Genomic DNA, 18,105 nt, shown 5'->3' with positions numbered 1-18,105 from the left:
TCCCCAGTTGAGTGACTTTAGCTGATGCTGTGCTTAGTCCTGCTCAGCTTTCAGATTCACAAAATTTTAAATCATTCATGAGCAAATGATTGTGTCAAGTCACTAAGTTTTGGTGTAGCTCATCATGCAGCAATAGCTCTGAAGCCCTAAACTGCCTTGTAAGCAGTTCAGTTGCCCTGGGAAGACCATGAGTGAGGAGAGCACAAACCACCTCGCATGGAGAAGCTCTGAGACTACACTTAGAGAAAGAGAAACCAGCCAGGGACCTGCCCCAGCCACAGCCAACTTTTGAGGGCAACCACATGAGAGACTCAGAGCCAGAACCCCCCATCTAAGCTCTTTCAGAATTCCTGATATGCAGGAACCAAAAAGCAAGAACTATGAACTTTAAGAAATGGAAGAAGCAGTAGTAGAAAACCTGTTTGTGGAGCAGACCAAACTGGCTCTGAGTGATATCTGTAGTCGTGAGTTCTGAGGTTTCACTCTGATCATTCTCAACAAGGGCAGGCTGGCGCAGAGGATGCACCAGCATGTGTGTATGGATGGATGGATGGATGGAGGTGTGAAGTATACAGAGTGTATGTTACATAAAGGAATACAGAGAGGAGAATGATTAATTCTTCTCTGGGGCATTTACGAACACTTTGTAGAACAAATCATATTTAAACTGCTTCTTGATGGGTGGCTAGGAATTTTCTGCAGAATGCAAAGTACCTTGTTTGGATGTGCTGTGGCTATGTGATCAGCGAGAAAGAGGGAAAGAGAGAAGAAGAACTGTGAGAATCGCTACTTAGATTTCCAATGTCTTAGTTCTTGGTTTCTACTCTTTGCTCTCCTAACAAATTTCTTTTTTTTAATTTCCTTGAGATAATCTCACTTAAGATAGCGTGTTTTTTTTTAACTTGCCATCAAAAGAGTTGTGATTAAGACAATTCATTTGTTTAGTGACTACCCTATTCCAGGTGTGATATTTGTGTTTATATGTTAACTAATTTAATTCTTACAACTGCTTTTTGAAATAGATATCATTATCCCATTTTGAAAATAAGGATGTTGAGATTAAATAATCTGTTGAAGTCACAAAGCAGGAAAGCGACAAGCCTGGATCCAAATCTAGACTAACCCTCTGTACACTGTCTCTAGTGTTGGATCTGATTCTCATCATTGCTCACTTGGTGTTTATATATTTGTGGTGTCCATTCTGTTTATATGTGGACATGCTCTATCCCCACAAATTCAGAGTAAGGTAGAATTTGTATTTTTAGGTCTCTTTTCCTTTCTAGTTGGCTTGTGCTTTTTCTAGAGTAGATGATCTATTAATATTTAATAGACTTGATTAGTAAAAAAGTAATGAAAAAAACTAATGGCAGACAGAAAGTTTTGAATGATGACTAAGACTTGGATGAAAATGAGAAAGTGCTATGTTTCTTCTGTTTCTTTCTTTGGGAGGGAGGAAAGAAGGCTGTGACCTCTGGATGTGCTGAACCTTGCAGGGTATCTATACTAGGCTGGAGGTCTGGAAGGCCCTGCTGGAAGAGCTGTTGATCTTTTTTTATAGCTGTCTCCTGAGACAAAGTAGACATTGGAGAGCAATTCTTGGATTCTTTGCAAATGACTGGATTCAATATTATTTTCTTTAAAAGATTCTTGTGGGGGCCAGCCCCATGGCTGAGTGGTTAAGTTCTCACACTCCTCTTGGGCAGTCCAGGGTTCGGATCCTGGGCGCGGACATGGCACTGCCTCATTAGGCCACGTTGAGGTAGCATCTCACATGCCACAACCAGAAGGACCTGCAACTAAAATATACAATTTTGTACTGGGGGGATTTGGGGAGAAAACAGCAGGGAAAAAAGAGAAAAGATTGGCAACTGTTGTTAGCTCAGGTGCCAATCTTTAAAAATAAATAAATAAATAAAAGATTCTTGTATTTGTTCAGCAAGATTTTCCTTAAATACTACAAAAATGTTTGTTTCGGCACTGGTATTATTTATGTATTATTTAACTTTTTTCTTTGCCTCAGATACTTTTCTTCCGTTCTTGCCATTATAATGAAAGGTGACGACAACAACAAATCTGATATTTAATTGACTAGTGTATTTTGGAATATGGATAAATTAGGTTAGATATATTCTATCATATAATTTCAATTTAGTTTTTCTCAAATCTTTCACCACCATAATATCTCTCAGGTTAGCCTAACATATTGCATAAATGTTCAATTTGAATCACAGAATGATAGATTTTAGTGCTTGAAGAAGAAAAAGAAAGTATATAGAGTGGGGTCTGGGCATTAAAAAAAAAGGCTTTCCAAGTGACTCCCAATGCCCAGCCAAGGTTGAAAAACCAGCATCCAATCTTTTTATTTTACAGATGAAATAATTGTCAGAGAAAATATTGGTAAAATATTTGAGTTCCAGAAGCAATGCAGAAAACAAAATAAATTAAAAAACAAACCTACTAGGAATGATTTATTTTCATAATATATTTAGTAATAACACATTTATTTGCAAATGACTGAAAGCCAACCCGAAACAGCACACGAATAAAGGCAAATTGATTGGCTTATAGAACTCAGGAAAATATTGAATAACAAACCATGGAAAGGGCAAGTATGCAAGGGTGCTGGGTACATTCTGCGCCAGGTACTCAAGTGCAAGCATTGCTGTCTGTTGTTGAATTTTATTCTCTTCCATTGCAGAGAAAATTTAGCCATATGGCAGAACATGTGGTTGCCAATGAGTTCCAAATTTTACACCTCATTATTTAAGACACCAGGAAGAGAATGACCTAAAGTTTGCCTTAGGGCTGAGTTAAAATATCCTAGAAAAGGGATTCAACTTGTGTTGGGCCCAAACTCTAAATCAGATTGGGCCGGGGTCAGGGTTACACCATACTGAAAGAAACACTTCCACATGAGCCATGTTGATGGGGGAAAAGGCAGTTTTTATACAAAAGATACTTAGCAAATCAATTCAAGTACCTACTAAAACAATCGATTATTTAATTTGGAGAAATACATTTAAAAAATCTTTAAAATCTTTTCATTGCAAAATCTTTGCATGAAGTACAGGATTTTTTCTTGGGAATCGTTTAGTTTCTCTAGAGTAGAAACTTCCAACCCTCAGGGCAGTAGGGTGGCCCAAGAACTCCACAGCCCAATATACAGCATTGTACCTACTTGCCTTGTGTTTAGTACTGTGCCTCATTTCTGTGCTGCCTGAGGCGTAGGTCCCCAGTATAAGACATCTTGGTTCAATTTCTCAGGGAATAAGTCACCCATCTGGCAAAGCGGTGGAGGAAGAAGAAGTCTTATTGTAAAGGTTAGGATGGGACTGTACAAAAGTTAACATAGGAGGCCTGAGGCTACCGTCTTCAGAAGGATGTGCTTGCAAGGTTGATCCTTAGCTGGCATCTAGTACCTTGACTTTCAAAATGTTCCCTTTCTTGCTAACTGATAAGGTTATTTTGCTTTGCCTTTGCTGTTTGTAGAAACACTGTGATTTATGGTGAAAACCTGTTTTCCTTCTGGAAGTCTGAAATTTTTGAAGTTGCTGGGCAAATGGTGCTTACAAGACCAGCACCCAATAAAAACTCTATTTAAAAGTCTCAAACAGGCTTCCCTGGGTAGAAACATCACACATGTGTTGCTGCATTTTCCCTGATAGAAGGACTATGTGCTCTGTGACAGAGCAGGGAGAGAGCGCAAGAAGCCTGCACATGGATTCCTCCAGACTCCACCTACGTCTTTTCCCTTACTGATCCTTTTTGTATCACTGTGATAAATCTTCGCTGTGAGTGCAAGTATCTGCTGGGTCTTGGGAAAGAAGGACCTCACTTTCCAGGTTTATGATTTGCCCCAATTCTGAATCTCTCTTCAATATCACTTTCCATGGCCTTATATTATAATCTGTCAGCTTTCCTTCTTCCCAAACCTGTTGGAATCTTTGTCACTGGTGTCCCCTTTCAAATTCTTTTTGTCCATGTGGGCTAATACAATGTTTAATTACTGTGATGTGATTTTAGTGCCGATTTGTGAAAGGAGGACAGAAACGAGTGTGGCTAAGCTGTCATACTTATGTGGAAGCCCTTTATTGTATCTGTGAGGATTTTTCCTGTTCCATTTATTGTCATCACTTTTTGAAGAGCACCAATTCTTCATATTTTATATCCCTCACATCTGTCCTCATACATACCTATGATAACTTTTATCTCTCTGTCCATTTCTTCACTTGCGTAATTTTTCTGAAGTTGCTTTTCCATACCACTATTACAGTCTTGTGTGTATTAATGGTTCTAACTGAATTATAAATCATACATTGGTATTATTTTTCTCCAGAACTTTTCTTTGGTTGTGCCTATTTGATTTTCAAAATAAAATGTTATCCTAATGCCTTATTAACTCATGTTTCCTAGAGTTAATGTTTTCTCAGCATTCCTTGAGAGTACAGACACAAGTTTAATTTTTTATGTTATACATAGTAATTTCTGAAAATTGTTTCTCATTTTTGACATCTTCTGTTCCTTTTCTTTTTTTATACTTGAAGTCTTTTTGCGAAAATTTAAGGTTATAGTATTTTCTATCTATTCATCTTGGAATGGATGGTTATCTCTCCACCTATTATTTATTCCAGAATAGTGTGGATTTACTTTTCTTGACTTCATTATTTGTTCACTTGTGCATTGTATAAACATCCCCTAGAGCTTAAGAGTGAGATATTGATAGTTCATATTTTCTTCATCAGTCAACAGTGTGAATATGACACCACAGGCAGCTACAATCTGAGTTTTTGTTTTGTTCTGTTTTGTTTCTGTATTTGCTTGATTTTTCTTTAAATTGGTTGAGACTCTTGTGCTGGGCTACAGTGACAGCAAATTGTGGCACTTAAATTTTGCTTCTGAGCGAGCCGGTGCCTTGGTGAGGCTGCAGTTTAGAGAAAAGGTTAACTGATGTTTTTGTTTCTTAGGTCAATACATGTTTTCTTTTCTTCCAGTTATCTTTGTTCTGAAATTGCAGAATTGGCTTGGGGAATATTCGTTTCCATCTCACACAGTCCACCCTAACCTTACACATAACCCTTGTCTTTTAAGAAGTGAGGGTAGAGGAAAAATAATGGAAATGTGTAGGTTCCTGGTCTGTCTTCCAGTCTCGCCTCCACCAATGATCTGTGGACTTGGGGAAATGTGTTCCGGTTTAGGGATTTCTCATTTTTTTCCTGTCTGGATGATCTCCCATGCCTGTGCCTATAGGCTGGGGAATATTAGTGGGGCATTTCCTTCTTTACTTCCCACTTTATACCATATTTTCAAGATCCTCCTTCAATTTGGACAAAATTATATCTTTCTCATATTCTTTCATGCATCTTATATGAGTTGTGAGTTATTCCTGTTTGAGTATAGATGACCTTTCCCCCTTATTATTTGTTTTCTCATCTCACATTATTGAAATTTTTTTCAACGTACAGCAATATTATCATCTATTCCATAAGCCTTTTAAATAACAAACCTCTTAGATTGATATTATATGAACTTCCTAGCCTTAATGGAAACTCTAGATAGGTTTAACTGAAAATAAAATGACCCCAAAATGGGGATGCCACATCATCACATACAGTGACCTAGAAAAGGTACTCTTTCTGCATTGACAAACTAGAAAAAAGTTTCCCCCTCTGCCTTGACAGAACTCAAGCCAAAGAGCTATGTTTGGTTTTGGTTGTCACTCAAGCTTCTTGGCTGGGTATAAACTACATAACATAACAAGCCACCCTGTGTAAACTATGCTAGATATCTAGCAAAATCAGCAGTGTTTAATTTCTATGCAAAAGAAAACAGTTGGAGCCCACAGCTAATATCATATTCAATAGTGAAAAACTGAAAGATTTTCTTCTAAGATCGGAAACAAGACAAGGATGCCCAGTCTTGGCCACTTTTATTCAACACAGTAATAGAAGTCCTAGCCAGAGCAATTAGGCAAGAAAAAGAAGTAAAAGCCATCCAAATCAGAAAGGAAGAAGTAAAACTATCATTATTTACAGAGGCCATGATATTACATATAAAAAATCCTAAAGACTCTACCAAAAGACTGTTAAAACTAATAAACAGGGGCTGGCCCCGTGGCCGAGTGGTTAAGTTCATGCACTCCGCTGCAGGCGGCCCGGTGTTTCATTGGTTCGAATCCTGGGCGCGGACATGGCACTGCTCATCAAACCACGCTGAGGCGGCGTCCCACATACCACAACTAGAAGGACCCACAAAGAAGAATATACAACTATGTACTGGGGGGCTTTGGGGAGAAAAAGGAAAAAAATAAAATCTTAAAAATAACCTAATAAACAAATTCAGTAAAGTTGCAGGATACAAAATCCATATATAAAAATCTTTTGCATTCCTACACACTAATAATGAGCCATCAGAAAGAAAAATTAGAAAACAATCCCATTTACAATTGCATCAAAAAGAATAAAATACCTAGGAGTACATTTAACCAAACAAGTGAAAGACCTGTACACTGAAAACCATAAGACATTGATAAAAAAATTGAAGATGACACAAATAAATGGAAAGATAGTCCATGCTTATGGATTGGAAGAATTAATGCTCTTAAAATGTCCATACTGATCCAGCCCTGATGGCCTAGTGGTTGAAGTTTGACGCTCACTGATTTGTCAGCCCAGGTTTGTTTCCTGGTTGCAGAACCACACCACTCATCCGTCAGCTGCCACGCTGTGGTGGCAGCTCACATAGAAGAACTAGAACAAACTCACAAGTAGGACATATGACCATGTGCTGGGGCTTTAGGGAGGAACAAAAAAAAAGAGGAAGATTGGCAACAGATGTTAGCACAGGGCCAATCTTCTTCACCAAAAAGCATACTTAAATTAAATTAAAATAAAATAAGAAGAAATATTATTTAAATTTTCTGCCTCTGAATTTTTTTGGAGAATTGATATAAAATCCCTTACAGCTCTAAGGCATTGGGGAATGTAACCTCAGCTTTAAAGTTACTGAAAATATCTTTAGCAGTCTTAATTTTAATTAAGCTCTTAATAAATCACATAGTGTCAAGACAACAGGTGATTTTTAAATGTTCAGTGGTAAGAGCTAAGATTCCTGTAATTTCAGTTGTGGCATTTGCTTAGACCATTCAGTATTTGTCTACCAATCATGTGATGCAGTTGGAATAACTGGCATTTATAGACTAAGAACCGTTCTGCCTGTGGACGGATATAACTGGCTTAATTCTCCAAGTTTTTGAGAGTACTGTTGTCATAGGTGTGGGTGTAGGTAAATAGACAATATGAGAAACGAAAAGGTAGTGGTTTTTTTCCTGTAATATTAAATTTTAAGTTATTAACTCATTTTTCCCCATGTATTTCCAAAATGTTTTAGAGAGAAAGTTGCCAAAGAAGAGGCACACACATGTGCACCCACACACACACAGACACACACTAATTAAAATGTGGAATTTAAAAAGTGATGATAATACATTTAAAAGGAGAAAAACAATTGTTCCTGATGTAAAACTCTCCACGATTGCTCTGACAGCATAAACTTTGATAATAGTCCACTAAGGCAAAAAAGGTAACATTTGAAGTTATATGATTTTCATAATCATAGATAAGGGAAAATAAATTGGCTACTGAGAAAGACAATTCTGCTCCTAGTTACCAAATTCAGAAAAAGTGGACAACAGTAGTTTTAGAGTCAATCTAGAACCCAGATTCAAAGGCATGTTTCCAGTATTCCTCTTGATAAACTCCAAGGCTAAAATTAAAATGTGAGTCTGTGACCAGCTCCCTGCAAGGAGTTAGTATGATAAAAGTCAAGGGATTTATTTGGTATAAAGGTCTGTCAGCTTGACCTTCAATGACACATTCGATCCAAGGGTAGTCTTAGAATCCTTAAATGAATGTGCACAAAGCATACTTCACAAATTACCTTCCATTCTGGACTGCAGACATCAAGTACCACTTACTAACAAATGGTGTGGGGACTGTGGGGAGCAAGAGAAGCAGGTGGCATGATTACTCCGTGCTAGTGAAAACCAAGAAGGCTGCCAATGTTCTCTCCTGGGTGGAAGGACCTTCTGCTGCCATAGGCGTTGGAGAGATGGCCTAGACGTGTACATTAATCACTCCAGCACTCTCACTCACGACTGCTGAGACTCACGGTTGCTGTGGATTGAATCGTGTCCCCTCCAAACTCATATGCCAAAGTCCTAACCCCTAGTATCTCAGAAATGTAATCTTATCTGAAGATAAGGTCTTTACCAAGTTAAAAGGAGGAAGTTGGGCGAACTCTAATCCAATAGGACTGATATCTTCATAAAAAGAAAATCGGAAAAATGCATACAGGCAGAATGCCATGTGAACATGAAGATGGCCATCTGCAAGCCAAGGAGAGAGCCTGGAACAGACCCTTGCCTCCTGGACCTCAGAAAGACCAGCCCTGCCTACACCTTCACCTTGGACTTCTAGCCTCCAGAATTGTGGGACCTTAAATGTCTATGTTTTAGCCACTCAGTTTGTGGTGACTGTTATGGCAGCTCTAGGCAAGTAATACCATGGTGATGAGGTAACTTCTAGATTTAGGACTTTTGACCACACACCAGAATAGAGCCAAAAATTAAAATAAGCTGAAGGAAAAATATAGCTTTCTTTCTATTAATCTTCCTATTTAGTTGTTATTTTCCACTGAATATGACTGTATAGTTGTAAACAAATATAGATTTGCAAGCTGTTAACCAGACACAAATTATTACATTTAAAAGAATTAACAAATATCCTTAGGGAATATGTGAGAAAATTTTGTGTTCATAACAGTATTTTCTAAATGAAAATAACCTTATTTTTGTTCTGAAATTTTTTTATTGCTTTTTCTCCCCAAATCCACCCAGTACATAGCCGTATATTCTAGTTCTGGGTCCTTCTAGTTGTGGCATGTGGGACACCGCTTCAACGTGGCCTAATGAGCGGGGCCATGTCCGAGCCCAGTATCCGAACCGGCGAAACCCTGGGCAACCAAAGCCGAGCACGTGAACTTAACCACTGGGCCATGGGGCCGGCCCCTGATATTTTATTATGACTGTGTATAAACATATTTTTCAAGCTAATTTGCTTATCCTTTTGAATCTCCACTGTTTTTTCTTTGTTTACTAATTAAAAAAATCTTCTACCAAAAGATTTTGATCTGTGGAGTATCTTTTGCTGTCATAAGGTGGAATGCTGAAACATGACCACAACTTTCACTCCACCTTATTTGAAATTTTCCAAACACTGAAGGTTTAATAAAGTTAAAGTGGGGGCTTTTTTTATTCAGTGTACTTACTGACTTTTTTGACAATAAAAATATTTAAATTTGAATTTAAACCTTTGTAAAGATGCCGAGAAATAGTCCTAGACTGAATTAAAAAATATACAATAAATTTAAGGTTAACCTTTTTAATTTTTTTTATTTTTTAAAACCTGGCACCTGAGCTAACAACTGTTGCCAATTTTTTTCCTTCTTCTCCCCAGAGCCTCCCATACATAGTTGCATATTCTAGTTGTAGGTCCTCTGGTTGTGCTACGTGGGACGCTGCCTCAGCATGGCCTGATGAGTGGTGCCATGTCTGCACCCAGGATCCGAACCAGCGAAACCCTGGGCTGCAGAAGCGGAGCACAGGAACTTAACCCACTCTCCCACGGGGCCAGCCCCCCTAAGGTTAACCTTTAAATGTATCTACTACAACACAGTTATTGAAATTTGAAACACAAGATTCTTATTAAAACTATTGTGTTTTTACCAAAGCATAACCTGAAACTCTGAACCAAGATTAAGTAGCTTAAAATAACTTTTTTTCTCATTTTTTGGCACAGTAAATCTATTGCTATTTGATAGTTTATGCCTCTTTGTTCACAGTAGGACCCATAAACAGAATTCACATTATAAGCAAACTGCTGCCTTTCTCTTGAACTTTGTACCCAGTGATGATCACAGACTCCTCATGAATTTAGAGATGTTGCGTATATGTTTCTTTACATAGAGGAGAAAGCGTGTCGTTGCCAGCTCCGGCTTCTGCTCAGACGCTCACCCCTCCTCCTTGGTAATGTCAATTAGTAACATCTCACTTCCTTTTTAAAATTCAGATCTTGGCCTAACATGACAGAAAATTTTGTTATACTTTTCTGACCCTTACTTAAATTATTTTTATATTTAGAATTCTATGTAGCCAAAAGGAGGACACATAGAAAAATGAGTATGTATCCTCCTTTGGCTTAATCCTCCTACAGCACTTGTGGGTTCCTAGTGCACATATAAACTCTTCCATTTGTCATTTAAGTGAAAACCAAGTGATTTTGCCAAATGACGTTTTTTAGGTTTACGTGGTTTGATGATATGGCTTTTAGTGGTAATAGTAACTAAAATCAAGCATGCAAAAGCCAGCATACTATTCTAAACCATCTGGATTTCCCCCACCCCCCACTAATTTCTATATGTCTTATGGCTTGTCATCTACTGGGAGACTTGTTTTCCTGGGCAGCAGTAGTCCTGCTCACTAGGTGGCACAGGGAAACTCTATTAGTGGAGAAAAATTATGGGACAAGTGAGGTTGGTGGTTGTCATGAGAACTCATTGGACACGAAAATAGAGTCAGCAACCTAGGACAAGACCTGGCCAAGACCAAAGATTAAGCAATCTCAGCTGGTTTACAAGTACAATTCCTCCTTACAAACCATTTATAATGTCACGTTCCTTAAATTGATAATCTACTTTGATTAGCAACATAATCAAACATTACACTGGAATCTGGGCTCTACCATTTCACCCATTTAAAGTGAAATCTCAAATATAGCTTTAAATTTATTATAAAAATCACTCAAGGAAATAATATTGTGCAAGATTTCATAAACAACTCAATTTGAAAATTGTGTACAAATTCTTTATCAAATTTTTTTTTTGAGCCAGAGGCAGAAAGAACTAGCTGCCCATTACCCATGTGCTTCCCCTTTCTGGAATAGAATTCTCTCTGGGAAGCAGCTGCCCATGCAGTGACTAAGTTCCCTGGTGACCACCCCCATTTTACTAGTAGGATGTGGACAAAAATGACGTGTGTCTCTTCTCGACCACCCTTCTCCATACTCTCTTTCTCTTTGCTAGTATCACCCAAACGAATTCACCAGCCCAAGTCTCTAATGATTTTCTGAAATGCTCCTTTTTTTCTTTTTTGGCTAGGCTTTCTGATGTGGAAGATTGGCACTGAACTAACATCTGTTGCCAATTTTCTCCCCAAAGCCTCAGCACATGGTTGTATATCCTAGCTGTAGGTCCTTCTAGTTCCTTTATGTGGGACACTGCCTCAGCATGACGTGATGAGCTGTGTGTAGGTCCACGCCCAGGATCCACACCGGTGAACTTGGGGCCACTGAAGCGGAGTGCACAGACTTAACCAGCTGGCCACGGGGCTGGCCCCTGAAACACTCAGTGAATCACAGCCTCGAGACTTTGCTGAAGGCTCTGAATCTAGAGGCTGCTTTGAATTTCTGAAGCCGTCTTTGACTTCCAAAACTTTATTGTTTTCAGTATGGTCTACCTCGTTGTCTTGAAATCTTTAAACAAAGATAATGCCTAGTCCTGAATAATTTTATCTCCCTCAGTTGTCTAGCAGACACCAGGGCCACGTACACTTGAGTCAGCCGTCTGGAATCAGCTGTTCCTCAAGTACTGGCATGGATTCCTCCCCTTCCTGGCTGTCACCAGTTCTTCACAGTAGAGGTGGCAGATAAGAATTTCTCTTTTCACCATGACCAAGAATATCTTCAGATTCTTTTTAAAATTGATAAGCTGTTTGTAAATTTAAAAAATTACAAAGTTACAATAACTTAGGCTAGAGAGAGGAAAAGAGGTTGCCTCCACACAGAATGCCTATCTTTTGCCCCCACTACTTGTTCCACATTCAGCTGTGTCACACATACACAGTTGTTTATGCGACCAATGTGTTTCTAACCTATGGTGTGCACAGATTTCAAACTTCTCATAAAATTTCCTTTTTTATTAAGGGTAAAAATAAATGTTTGACAGAGGGGCTATAGTAAAATCCACTTTATGTTTACCTCAAATTTGTAGCATTTATGACAATTTAAAAAATTCAATATTTGTTTTGTGTGAAGTCAAAACGCAGTGTGCCTCCAGCCACTTCATGTCACATACCAGGGAGAGTATATTTGGAAGAAACTTAGGAATAATGGAGGCAGGGATAACGACACTAGGTTTCTTCAATATAGAAGATGGTCAAAAAAGTTCAGCTTAATGGGAGAAAAATGAGGAAACAGCAAGTTTTCAGGCCCGAGATCTTCAGAATTCTGCAGTGAGTGCTTCTCTTTAGTATAAATAGTGGATCCAGGCGAACTGAAGAGAAGTGGTTTAGACACCATTGTTCCCAAGAGTAAGAGATCATGGATTTGGCCCTTAAAAGTCAATGGAAATAAAATGATCAACAGGCCTTGCATTTATGTTCCCTTCTTGTCTGTTTTTCACTGCAGCCCTTTGATAAGATGAGCTCATACGGTTTGATTCTGTCTTAGAGGTGAGGAGACTGTCACTTGAAGAGGTTATGATTTGTGCAAGTTCTCAGAACTGAGACTAGGTTAAGTCTCGCCTGTACTATTGTAGTCCCTGCTTCACGTATAACGGAGATGCTCCAATCAGGCGGGCATGTTGAGTCACTTGAGGAGATGCTGCTCTTTGTAGGGCATACAAACCTCTGAGAAATACAATTAGTTGACTCCATATTGGCTTATTTTGTCTATGTTGGAATTGTAAAATCTCCCAAATGATGTTCAGAATTTTTATGTTACCATAAAGTAAAACCATATCACATATCACTGAAATAATATCGTTTTAAAATTTAAGCTGAATACTTGCTATAACATTATAGTCAGGGGAGACATTCAGAATATTTAAGCATCTTTGGTGGCACAGACACTAGCCAATCAAAATAGGGCACTGATCAATGGGAGTAGAAGTGGATCATGAACAGCCAGTGTACCCTAGTGACCATCAGCTCTAACACTTAAGTAACCATACACTGGGGCTCCTAAGGGCAGAGGGGGTGTCAGCCTCTCCCTGCTCTGTCCCAGCATCAGGCACAAGGCCAGACACTAAGACTTTTGGATGAGTGAATCCATAGACAGTGAATTTTTAAAATTTTCTGAAATCATAGGAGAACTTACTTCCACGAAGGACATGCTTATATATTTCTGATGGAAGAGAGAAAACTGGCTAACAGTGGCTGAAAGAAAAATCTGTGAAAAATAACTCACAAACTGTGCTTCTATCCAGGCTCTTATTTTTCTAATTTAATAGTTCAAAGTTTCACAAAATACTATATTCATCAAAACATTATCACATACTAAAAATCAAATACTGATGTCTAGACTCTGTTGTGAAATTTTGAGTAAACTGGGTCTCCCTCCTTGACATTTTGAGCAACAAGAGTTTGTTACTTGGAGACCAATCCCGTCCCTGCTCGGAAAAGCAGCAGCAGCAGCACGGCAGCCCCTGCTCCCTCCACGCCCCTTCCCGGCCCTCAGCCGCCCTCTGGACTCCACTCTTGCTCACGAATGATCCCATGTGAAGCACGTATTTCATGCTTGGATGATAGAATTATTTTATAAGCCCTTTTCATAATTTCAAAAGAAGTGTTCTTTCATAATGTTTCTAGATTGAATTTTGTTTAAAAGAATCTTGAAATTTAATGACAAGTCTGGTCTTTTGCATGCGACAAAGCTTCCACCATTAAAAATAAGAGCAGAGAATGGTACAATAGCTATTTTTTAATCTTTTAATCGGGCTGACAACCCCCACAAAAGCTAAAGTACAGTTGTAAAAATTACATTTTGCCAGTAAATATTTTCTCTGAAAAATGTGGAAGACATATATAAATTCAGTTTTAAAATTATCTGGAAAAGATTTAGGGAAAGCTATTTGTGTAATTTCCAGAACTCTAACAACCACCTAAGGGAAGTGTGCTCGCTGTTGACATTTTACGTGACTTTTGTTCACTCAGAGAGGCAACTAATCTGCGAGGAGAGGCTGTTGAGATGATATATTCTCCAGGCGCAAATGATTTTCTGACCTCTTGTTAGTGAGTTTTATAAAATAGATTGCAACAGATAGGGACACCTCCTCTTAGAAGAAGCATTTGCTAATAATAATGTAATTTCCAGATTCCTGGAGCTGGTTCTCCTGCCTTGCAATGACAGCTCTCCTTTTTAAAGTCATGCTCTTATTTTCAAGTGAAATTGAGTGAAAACTGAATCTTTGTGTCCTTGTTTAATTCTTGCTTTCAACTTTCCCAGACTTCCCCCTGGGCATTGAATAGACTTTTTAGTATACTAATAACATGTGTAACCACTGGATGTATACTTAGATGATTTGTGACTGTCATGGACTGAATTCTGTCCCCCCTCCCCTTCATATGGTGAAGTCCTAACTCCCAATGTGACTGTATTTGGAGATGGCGTCTTTAAGGAGGTAGTTAAGGTTAAATGAGGTTATAAGGCTCAGGCCCTAATTCTGCAGGACTTGTATCCTCATAAGAAGAGGAAAAGACACTGGAGATGGTCCTCTCTATTGAGCACACAGAGGAAAGACCATGTGAATCTATACCCTAGTACAGCAGAGAGACATCGCATTGAAGTGTTGGCAATGGCCACCCGTTCATAGATGGGCTGTGATTCTTTTGTGGATGTCCAAATAATTTTGGAGAATGTTTGTTCACACATGATTTGAAGAGTTACAATAAGACCAATGTGCAGCAGATCCAGACCACAGGTATTTGGTCATTGCTAAAAACAGATTTACCAATGGGAATTTCCCAATTTCTTTTTTTCAAAGCAGCTGTTTGCTTCTATGTGCTCAGTAACATTCAGTTTTATTTACTGATTTGTCATTTTGTGTAGATCACTGTGCTAGCCACCATGAAGAATTATAAAGTAAATCAGACTTCCAGACTTCATATTGAAGATACACATATTTATATGAAACCTTCCACAAACTTCACCAGAATGAGTGTGGAAGAACAGAAAAGGTATAAACTTGTAGTTAGAATAGGACCAAATGGCTAAGGAAATGTATCAGTTAAATTTGGGGCAGTGGGAGTCTGGGTAAGGACCTGGGAGGCAAGGAAATGCTATTTTTTTCTTTTTAATAAGATTTAGGACTATTTGAGTTTCTGTTGTTAAAAATAGATGTATTATTTGGTAAGATATCAATTAAAATTTTTAAAAAACAAAGAAATTATGAATACCGTCTCGGTTTCCAGGAGAGTCAAACAGAAAATATTTAATTCTTTAGATGGGCCTTTCTAAGTTATGAGATTCTAAATTAGATGCCATGTAAGAGGCAGTCACTCTATTACTGAATCTGCTGTTGACACAAATGTGGCTGTACTTTCCAACAACACTGGTCAAGTGAGGAAGTTTTGAAGAATAGAGCCATTAGAAAAGCAAAGTGTAGATGTTGGATTGAATCTGATAGTGGAGGCGCTTTTAAAGGTCTCAAAGGTTTGGTCGTACTTTCTGGAGGAGGAGGGTTTTCTGGATTTGGTAATGGCACTGGAGTGAGACCTTTACAAGGACTTTCAAGTGGTGATAGCAGTAACTAGTGTGCCTTCCTTCACTAGTCCAAAGGCAACTTTTCTTTCCATTATTACTTAAAAGGGCAAGGAAAAGATTTCAAATCCCAAAACTAATGGTGACAGTCAGTAGCCTTCTTCCTCTGTTGTTATTGTAAATAAAGCATGCCAAGGGAATGCTGGTAACATGCCATCAACTGTGTTCAACTGTTCTGTTCGTGACTGGATAGGGAATCGCCTGAATATAAACCCGCTCTCATCTGACATCTGTCTTTAAAGACTCTGAGAAATATTTAGCAAATGTTGAACACGGGAACAGTGGTAGTGTTATTGCACAAATTAGAGTTCTCTTGCCCAATGCACATTAAAAAACCCAGTTAACTACAGGATCAGATTTTGGGGGGAAAATCAGCTTTATTCTGCGAGATCAATCTGCAGGGAGACAGGGTGCGTGTGCCCTCAGATCTCTCTCCCTGATTCAGGATTTGGGGTGAAACTTCAGAGATTCAGGAGAACAGGTTGGCATGCAGGAATGCAGGCAGGGCAGGTTTGGATTGGCATCCTTCACACATTTATGGTAAGGTTCTAAACATTTATGACAGAGTTCTAAACGTTTGTGCTGAGGTTCCGATTTTTAAGACAGGGTTCTAAACGTTTATGCTGACGTTCTGATCTTTTAGGACAGGGTTCTAAATGCTTGTGACAAGGTTCTAATCTTTTGTGACAGGGTTCTAAACACTTATGATGAGATGGGGAAGGAATTTTAACACCGGACCTTCCTGGATGAGGGACCCCTTTCTCCTGATAAGAGTCCGACTTTTAAGTCCTTCTCCTTTGGTTCCTTGGGGAGGAGAATCTTTGGTTCTTCAACATTTCCTTTTCTGCACATGCTCTGGCAACGTGATTTTGCAAATTTTCTGAAAGACTATTCTTAATCACTCTGTTGATAAGAGATGGGGTCTGTTCGAACTTGCTCTAAATGGGCCAGTTGTGGTTACAGCAGTAGTAATTATGAAAGCAAAACTAACAAAATGCTGGTTGAAACAATCTCCTTCCCTACTTGGTTCAACCATATTACAAGGAGAATCAACATTTTTTTTTTTTTCATGGAAGCAAAACTGAGGATACATCTGAAAAGAAGGTGGAGTTTCCATCTGAAAAGAAAATGAGCCCATCACTAAGTGCAACAAATGCCTTTACAAGAAAATTGATAGCTCTGTTTTGGGCTTGTTAAGCTCTGAGCCCCTGACTGGATTTTCATTTTCCCCTGGAAACTCGATTTTATTTGGCAAAAATATTACCCAGAGTGAACCAGTTTATTCAACACTTTCCACTAAAATGTTGGAAAGCCAAGTGGAAGGTGGCAGAAATGAATGCAAAGGTAGAGAAGAGGGAAGGGAGAGATGAGCCACCAAAATAGCAGTTACTCACGTCACAGAAGATGCTTTCTGCTCCAAAACCTAAAGACTAGTTTATAAGTATGGCAATTAATTTGAAGAGAAGGCCATAGGTACTCTGCACTAAAATCTACAGCAAATTAGAAGCACAGCTTTTAGTGCAGGTAGATGCCAATTTAGGCAATATGCTGCTGAAAGTTCTGATCCGCCTGCTGTCCCGAGTACTGGAACACAGAAGAACAATGTAGTTGTTGTCTGTCTTGTAAATCCACCAATGGATGAAAAAATGCCACCATCTCAGTTAAAGTGTTAATTAGAATATGAAGAAATAAAGAAGTAAAGATGCAGATGAGCTGCCCAAAGTGTTGCTGGAGAGCAGGGATGCCTGAAAATATAGGACGGTTGAGGAATCATGGCCAAACTGCTGCTTCCCCTGCCGTCCTCTTCAACTCAGTTTTTCTTCTCTACGTTGACATTCTAAGAATCCTGGATAACTTACAAAGTTTTCTGAGAAAAATTAATATGTCCAATAAAACCTTTAAACATTAAGCATGAAGAAAAAAATATAGAACATCTAGTTAAATTTGAATTTAAAATAAAAAATGAATAATTAAATATTTGGAACACACTTATACTAGATATTATTCATGTTTATTTGAAATTCAAATTTAAATGGGCATCCTGTATTTTACTTGGCAACTTTACTTTGATATCGCATACATCATGTAGTCAAATCATAGGCATATCTCCTGCTTTTGTTAGGAAGAAAAGAAGGAGGAAAAAGGAGAGGATGGGGAAAAAAGGATGGATGGATGGAAGAAAGAAATTTAAATCCTAAACTGAATAATTCTCTTGAAAGTAACTGTTTTCAAGCAATATTGCCTAGAAAATAACCTGATTAGCCTCAAACTTTAAGTCTGTGAGTGGGCGGAAGACCTGAACAAATACCTCACGAGATGAGACATAAAGATGGCAAATAAGTACATAAAAAGATGTTCCACATCATATGTCATTAGGAGAGTGCAAATTAGAATAACAATGAGATACGACTACAAACTTATTGAAATGGCCAAAATCTGGAACAACAAAGACACC

At 38.5% G+C, this 18,105-nt stretch overlaps 1 pseudogene; it reads left to right on the top strand.

Annotated features, from left to right (window-relative positions):
- The window catches only part of LOC106848632 (nuclear pore complex protein Nup50-like), a 41,551-nt pseudogene extending 24,228 nt beyond the window's left edge, over window positions 1-17,323 (top strand).
- The last annotated feature ends 782 nt before the right edge of the window (window positions 17,324-18,105 follow it).

The sequence above is a fragment of the Equus asinus genome, chromosome 24, assembly GCF_041296235.1.
Source record: "Equus asinus isolate D_3611 breed Donkey chromosome 24, EquAss-T2T_v2, whole genome shotgun sequence".
NCBI classification, from domain to species: Eukaryota; Metazoa; Chordata; class Mammalia; order Perissodactyla; family Equidae; genus Equus; species Equus asinus.
Note: the sequence above shows the minus strand (reverse complement) of the source record. Positions and strands in the feature narration are given on the sequence as shown.